The sequence below is a fragment of the Anopheles aquasalis genome, chromosome 2 (assembly GCF_943734665.1).
Source record: "Anopheles aquasalis chromosome 2, idAnoAquaMG_Q_19, whole genome shotgun sequence".
In the NCBI taxonomy this organism is placed as follows: Eukaryota; Metazoa; Arthropoda; class Insecta; order Diptera; family Culicidae; genus Anopheles; species Anopheles aquasalis.
Window position 1 is genome coordinate 57,337,217 of NC_064877.1, and position 8,430 is coordinate 57,345,646.

The following is an 8,430-nucleotide window of genomic DNA, read 5'->3' on the forward strand; positions in this document are numbered from 1 at the left end:
CCCGTACAGTTCGAGCTACCACAGTTCACTTGACAAAACACTTTGATCCAGAAGCCGGCAAATAGCTCTAGCACACACGGAAATGGGTTTCGTTACAACGGACGCCATCAAAGCCAAATTTAAACCAAACAAGCATCAGTGGCTGTTGTGCTGCCAGACCACATACACTGGGGCTAGCATGTGAGGTGGTGCCTGGATGAACTGTCCTGAATAATCTGCAGCAGCATAAGCCAACGCTAACGAACGTGTACCGGTACCGGGGAACCGTAGCGAGCCGTTAGTGGCCGTTGTTGCCCTTTGCTTGAAGTTGGCTGCAGTTTTAGAAATCTCGGGTGGCACTGGCAAGGGTGTGCATGTGTGGTGGTCCTGGAGGGTCCTCGCTATGGTAGTGCCCGAAAGCCATGTCACATTATGCTCAGTCGTTTGTAGCGCTGTAATGGAACGCTCACGCCAGGAGGGCGCATCGTATGCTGTCGACACTGTGTCGCCTCTTATGTCATGCTGAGCTTGCAGCTTGTGACGATTAAATTATACGAACACAGCTAACACGGTTAGCTCGCTCGCTGGCCTGCATCGCAATGGCGCTCGGCCTGGCTTTCGGCGTTGGTCAGTTGCCATGTGATCAGGACAAGGTGTACGAACCAACGGGCCACAGCCCTAAATGGCAATCGGCATCACACAAATCTGACGCTCCCTCCACCCAGCCATTCTCTCCACAAAGTCGCAATATTCAGCCTTTTAGGCATAGAAGAGAACAAGAGGGATACTTTACTGATAGGTAGATAGACGGTACGCTGATACTGGACGATCATTCGTGTGCGAGAATAATGAGTTCACTCAACTGCTATTCAGCACTTGCCTATTAGACCACACGAATTGCTCACGAAGCAGCATAAGTGCACTCACCAAGTTCCATACGCGAGCGTGCATCGAAAAGGTGCAAATCACGAATTCTTCACCGCTTCCACTTCGCAGGCATCGAGGCGAACGTGTGCTTGAAGTAGATAAAACCTGAGCTGAGCTAGCGATGCGCGCGATGATGTGAGCCCTCACTAGGACATCAACTTCACTTGTCCCTAGACCCCTTCCGAACCGCAAAGTGGGGAAAAGGGCGTCGATATAAAGTGTTTTTCATCGACCGACCACCATCCACTCACGAGTTGGTCATTATTTATGAGAGTGAACCGCACCACCGCACCGCACCGTGATGTCCACCGTGACCACAACGCTCCGGAGCATGATCCATCCCATCAGACAGGTGCAAGCATGGAACGGAAGTGCACCCACCGTTGCCAGCGATGTATTGAATCACCGAGAATCCGAGCAGAGTGGTTTTTATGTTCGCTCCCATAGCTCACAAAAGAGCAAGCAAGAGCTCAAGAGTCTCCCACACCTGGCTTGGCTGAACGCGATCCTTTCTAATGCTGTAGCTAGGCTGGCGACACTGGGCGAAAAAGGCGTCAATAGAATTTGAAAAGGCACTGTTTGTGCCGTGCCTCATCAGCGAGAGCAGTCAAGTGACAGTCTCAAGTGGCTGCCATACGCGAGATTCATCGCTCGCTGTGCTTCCTCCCGCTGTTTGTGGTCTTCCAGATTCGATGCATCAACTCGTTAGCCGGTACCAAAAGTGTTTTCTAATGGCACTTGAATGCACTTTCGAAGGGAGGGTGGGGGGGGGGGGGTCGAGGAGCAACCGCTTGCAGGTGGCCGGAAAGATGAGAAAACTTTGCCTCTCAAAGTGAAGAACTAATTCTTAATTGAGGCACTGTTCTACGGCTGCTTCTCTTTCAGGTGCGCTCAAATTGCGAGCCTTCGCGAGTGCACAAGTTCTGCGTGCGAGGATTCATTATGTAGAAAAGGGGAATGAAATTACTTGGCCACTAAGCGTGCATTATGTTTCATTATCATAAACAATCTGGCGAAATGCTATAAAAGCTGAATAAAACAAAACATTTTCTGAGTTTGAGCAGGCCTGTCACCTGTTTGGGATGGTGCTGCGAAGGCGTCTTGGGTGTTAAATCGCAATTTCAACGTATTAAAAGTGTCGTTAAAATGCTGTGTGGATTGAAAAATTGGGCTGCTATAACATGGGCTGCTGGTGGGATGAAAGAGGCTATGATTTGGAAATTTCTTTCCAAAAATTTTATCCCCCTCAAACGGCTTACCACTTCACCGAGTCCCTTCGCTCGAATGCCATTGTTTTACGACCAACACATATAAACACACAGGAAGCGACGCAATGTGCCTAATGCTTAATGTTCCCTTTAAACGGCATCCAAGATGGAGAGGAGAAGGCGGGGAAAGAGGCGCGAATGACTTCTTAAGATGCTTCCTGTCATTAAACGACTCCTCTCGGCGCATTGCCCCATTGCTGAGGTACCGTGCCGGGCAATTACAAGTTCCGCCATAAATTTAATAGGCCTAAAATCTAATCTATTACCCGCGAGCTTTTTGTTTTACTTTGTCCCTTTTTTTGTGTGTCTTCACCATTTTGCCGAGGCCAAGGGGTTGGATGTTGTTGAGCGGTTGGTGTGGCTTCCATTTTTTATGAGCTCTAAAGGACACCATTTTGCAGCACAGAGCGCGTGGAGAGATGCTTTCGCGAGATGAATATACGATGAATGTAGAAAGGGAAATGGGTTTTCAAAACATGCCCTACTCTACTCTTTCGCGTGCTCTCTTCGTACCTTCGCAGTCGCGAATTGTCAGATGGCTCAGGTATGGGGTAGGATTGCTAATGTAATGTCATTATGCATCTTTGGCTGAACATATCATTTCGTTAAAAGCATAATTTAAACCTAGATGGAATTTATACGACTGAAAACATTGATGCATTTTCCGCGAAACAATAACTTAACAGAAAAGCTTCCTCGGAATAACTTCAACAAGTGCTAACAAACTAACGGAATTTGGTTAAAGTAACATGTAAAGTAGTTTGTGTAGTAAAAGCATTGATAGTGTTTTTGTAAATCAAGAGCGACCTGCACCTCAAGATAAGCCTTGCGATGAAGAATTGCAAGTATTACATGATCATGATTCCTGTTAAACTCAAAATGGAATGGATGGAATGGATTCATAATTTGTTAAAAAAGGAGCACACATTAGACATACTTTCCATTCGGGCTATAACGTTAGCAAAATGCGTGCTTTCGCCTAGATCAAATGCCCAAGAGATCAATGCAATTTAAATAACTTCAAACATGTTCTAATTGCTTTAAGTGTTTGATATCGCCATACTAGACTGTACACATCTTTACCAATCGTCTGGAAGCCATTGAAATGATAAACGAACAGTTGTCGACTTGAGCGTGCACTAAAGGAAAGCAAGTTGGAAGAAGTAATGCCATTACAATCAAAAAGGGTCGGGTATAATTGAGTATATCACAAAAATATTATATTATCATGAACTGCAAGTGGTTGAAAATGTAAATGAAGTTCTTTATCAAGAAATAAAAATCCATTTACTGCCAATACTGGGCGCAAAAAGATCTGATTCTTATCTTACTTTATTCCAGCGATGCAACGCTTCAAGAATGTGTTCAACACATCATCCGTAAAGTAACTTAAAAATTGTCAAAAGAACCTGCCTTCAACTGATAATACTTTACAATAAGTTACTCATATGCTTTGTTAGCACAATTAACTGTTGCATCAATGATTCATGTGGTTCCTAATAAGATGACACCGTACGTCATGTCGAGAGAATACCCCAAGACATCCCCTGCCAAGAAGGCACTAAGAACGGCTCAGCAAATCATCGCGCACCTCGCATCACCTCCAATATTCTTGCCAGTGGCCCACCACTGCTGACCGAAGACAAAATCTTTGTTCGCTTTAATTATGTGATAATTAATCTTTTTTGTTTCATCCCTCCTGCCCTCCACCACCCCCCCCCCCCCCCCAAACCACCATTCAACGGCTAACGGCTCGTAGCTTCACCCTCGCCCCGAGGTCTCGCCCTCTCCAGCGTGAAAAGAATCTGTACCATCATTGCCCATCAGCCGCCCATCCGATTGCGTCGCTGCTGCTGCAGAAGCCAAGGCTGCGGCAACGGCAAAGCTCCCCCCCCCGGAACACGTAACCCATTTTACGACCTCCGAGGCGTGGACCTGACTGGAGACTCACCGTGGCCGACTTTCCACCTCCCGGAGCATCATCACAATGATGGCTCTAGAGCTGATCGCGAATACCAGCAGCGTCCCGCCGAAAAGCGCGTTTTACATGCCATCCGAAGGAAGCCATCACCTTGGCCCCACCTTGTCTCTCCCTCCTTCTCTCTAAACAGCACCGATTGTAGCATCTGCGGGGGAGAAGCGGCTGTGAGTGGGGGGCGGGTTTGAGGGGTTATAAAATATAATTTTACTACCCTCCGTCTGCCTAAAGATGGCCATAAACTCTTCAACTTTCGGGCGGGCGGGGGAGGAGAGGGGCCTCGAGAGCCTCGTGAGAAAACATGTGCCCCTGTGCCAGTCCTTGCTGGCGCTGGATGGCGCTGGAATGCGGAAAGCCTGATTTCCACGTCCTCACGAACGAACAAACACGCTTCAGTGGGCGCACGAGAAAGTCATTCTTCTTCTTCTTCTTCTTCTTCTCCTGCTTCTGCTTCCCATGTTTCCTCCACTCGTCTCCAGCCAGGGAGCAATTTGTTGACGTTAACTGTCAGACGATTTCTGGCAGTCCCGCTCGCAGCTCGAGACTCGCTTGTGCTGTCGGTGCTGGAGTCGAAGCTTTGAAGCGATTTAACTTATCTCTCTCTGCCGGTGCCGGTGTGTTGTGCTCGCTAGCACTCGGAGCTGCAGTTCAAGACTTCGAATGCCGTAGCGACGAAGAAGCGGAGGGGTTCATATACTCTGGTGCCTGGCGGAGGACTTGCGGGCCTCCGATATCGAAATGCCAGACTCGTCTCGACTCGACTCCGGGAGCACTGAAGCGAAGCGGACCATCGTCGTAAGCGTTCGCCGTTCGCCATCTCGCCTATCTCTAATGGGAAGTTAAAGATGAAGATGATGTTTCCGACAAGCAATTAAACAAATCTCATCGGAAAGATCCAACCTTTGGCTGCTGGCTGGCGGCCTCTGTGCTATCACGAACACAGCGACGCTACCATTGTGTGCATTATTTAAGCTTTCTCTAAAGCCCCGGATTTCTGCCCCGGTTTCTTCGGCGTGATATTTCCATTTTCTTGTTGCTGGCTTTTCAACAACCGTCCGCCAGCTTCTCCTTCATTTCCTACATTTTCCATTTCCCCATCCACAATATGTTCTGCGTCTTTCTTGCGTGGAGCGGATGGTGGATTAACAAATTCGCCGGTGGGTCGCCGTGGATGAATGCTTCTAATTAACGTCGAAATGTGTGTGCCACGGTGCACGGCTGTTCGAAGCGAGGCGGAGTTCAATGCTGCCCCATGACCGAATGACCCCTGGGAAGGGCTCTAGGCTACCGAAAATCGATTTACGTACACGGCGCTTGGCGCTCGTAGTGGTTTGTGGCTCGTGGTCTTTCGGATTGAATGGAGCAGAGACGCCGTGCACCGTGGACCGTGCGGGATTACCGTTTGGCATTGGGTCTCCCCCCGGGTGGTCAATGGATTAGTTTACGCTTACGCGACCTTGGCATGGAATAGGACCCCCTAGACCACAACGACATATTTAATGGCATCTCTCGCCCTCGAAATTGCCTCCATTTATGCTTGGTCCAGTGCGACGAACGCATAGTATGTGAGCAGTAGTAGCGCTCACCGTTCAGCTTGAACCGAGCGGTTATCGATTTTGTGCTAATTCCTACGCCCTGATCACCCCACGACATCCGATCTTTGTCAGTGAATCACCAACCCAACCAACCTAAACCACCACCACCAGCACCAGCAAGGGCGTGAATTAAGCATGTCTAGGTCACGGCCCTGGTGACTGGTAGCGCACTCGACTCGACCATCGACCAGCGGTCCGGTGTCCGGTGATGATATCGAGCAGTTGTTCTCCTCTGTCACGGTATCCCCTTCCCGGGTGTTCTTCGTTCTATCAATCGCGACATCCGGTGGATGTGACGAAGCACGTGACGGCCCACTGTGGTGGTCAGCGGCGAGCAGATTTTTTTTTCTGTTGGTTTTGGCCACCGTTCGTCTCGTTTCGGTGCGGATGATTAATTGTAACAAATTGTTCGATCGATTGAAAAAAACACTGTTGCTACGCCGGTGGCTGTGGTTTCTCCGTGCTTATGATGGTGGGATGGATGTTGAGCTTTTGGGAGGGGGGGGCAGATTTAATCAAATTGTTGCACGCACGTAATACGTCGATGATTGAACAGTTTTTTTTTGGCCTCCTACTATGTCATGGAGTCTGCTTCTAGGAGAAAAAAATGACTCATCTGTAGATACGAATGATGTTGTTTCAATACTAGCTTAGGACAACCATAGTCTCAACACTGTCGACTTGGAGTTTGTTAATTGGTTTATTTTTATTTATTGAATTATTGCAAGAACGATTAAAACTAGTTTACAAGTAATGGTAAGCATGAGTAGATGGACATTAGCATAGATTTCCATAGTCTGTCACCAGTAGAAAAAGGAAGATTAGGCTGTAAGCGTGCGTTACATGATTGTTGATATGGACTAGAATCTGGAGTATTTATCAAACCATAGTATGTAACCCATCTTTTACATGAGTTTAAGAAAATACCATGAAGGCAGCAGATGAAAGTAACAGCCAGTCAGAGTGCCGCTGATTAAAGTATCAACCAGACCACAAGCCATTTCATCACATAATTTGGACGCAAAGGCTTTATTAAACATGCTTTTTTTCGCCAAAACCCTACCAGCGCCGGTGTACATAGCCAGAGAGGTAGAGGCAGTGCCAAAACTGGTCGCCGCGTCGGGAATACGTGGAATGTTGTGGCTCCATTGCCGAAACCCGATAATGGAGGCGCCAGGTAACCGGTAAAATTGCATATTTTCATGACATTTTAATAGCATTTTAAATGGTTTAATAACTTAAGGATCTCAAACTCCATTATGTGGTGAATGATGAAATGTTGAGAATTCTTTTCTACATTCAATTATTCGACAACTACTGTCCTTGCAGAAATATCACCAATCTTCTAAAGTAACATAAGCATAGAATAAAATTACGTACAACATACAATTAATGAATAAATACAAACTTAACATGTATGTACACTGTGGACGTGGCGCGAACCGCAATTTTAAATCCACTGCTATAGGGTATAGTAACATTACTTTGAATTAACAGGAATCAGCTATCGAACTTCATAGACGACCCGTGAATAGAAGAAGACAGTATTTATTTAAGTAATGAGAAGAACATTAAAGTTCTTTGTAACATCTTTATTCTTGATTTTCATTCTATATTGAGATTATCTTACAACCATCTTGCAACCAAGACTAAACTAGAGATCTATACTGACTCTTATAGGAAGAGAAGTATACAATCTAAATCAATTAAATTAAACAATTAAAGTTGTTAGGTGTTTTTATTTTTGGCAAGCAAATCCCAGTTGACACTAGTCGTTATTTGTTAGTACGATATCCAGCCGGGGATACATGAAGCGTAAACTCAAGCGTAAATATAAAATTAATTTACACTTGAACATGTTTACATGGCCGGGTTGAGACACGTAATCCGAATTACACTGAACTTTTATCGACTTTTGTGAGAAAAATAGGATCTTTTTTCCGAAGAAAAAGATTAAAAACGCCAGTAATGATCACTCACTATTAATGCAAACCACAAACATGAAATATAGAGAGGCAAATCGCTTGCAAACAGCGTTTACGCTTGGATTTATGCTCCGTGGACCTATAATCTTTTTTACACCGTGTAAACGGCAAATGTAAAGTTTTTGGCATTACATTCTGAGTTTACACGAGAGTTTACGCTTCATGTATCCCCGGCTTCCCTCTTTAATATTATAAAACACTTCTACAGGGACTAAACGTATTGCATCGTATACGATGTAAAGAAATTTTGCTAAATCCGAAAAAAAATATTAGTTAGAGTTGCTGTTGGTAGATGAAAAATGTCCGGAAAAGGTTCTCTATTGCTCCTTTTTCAACAGGAAACTTCTTCAAAACCACTTCTCAAGACACATGTCCCCAGTAACATCCCAGATACTGACCGAACTCTAAACTACTGCCTTAGCATCGAACGATAAACAATGAAAAATGGATTGATTGAAGCAAACAATGCGTACCACTTGGCCAGCGCGCAAAACGTGCTAAACGGGTGAACATCGTGCACCCACAGCGTATTACACCCAGAGCATGCAGCCGGCAGGTCGTATGGAACACGATTTATGATTGCCTTCAAGGTCCAAGCCGTCCCGTTGCGCAATGTCGCGTGAAAAGGTCAAACGCCGAAGCCCGAAGAACGCTTACGCTGGTGACGATGAGTAGTGTCGCAGGAAGGAAAAATGGCA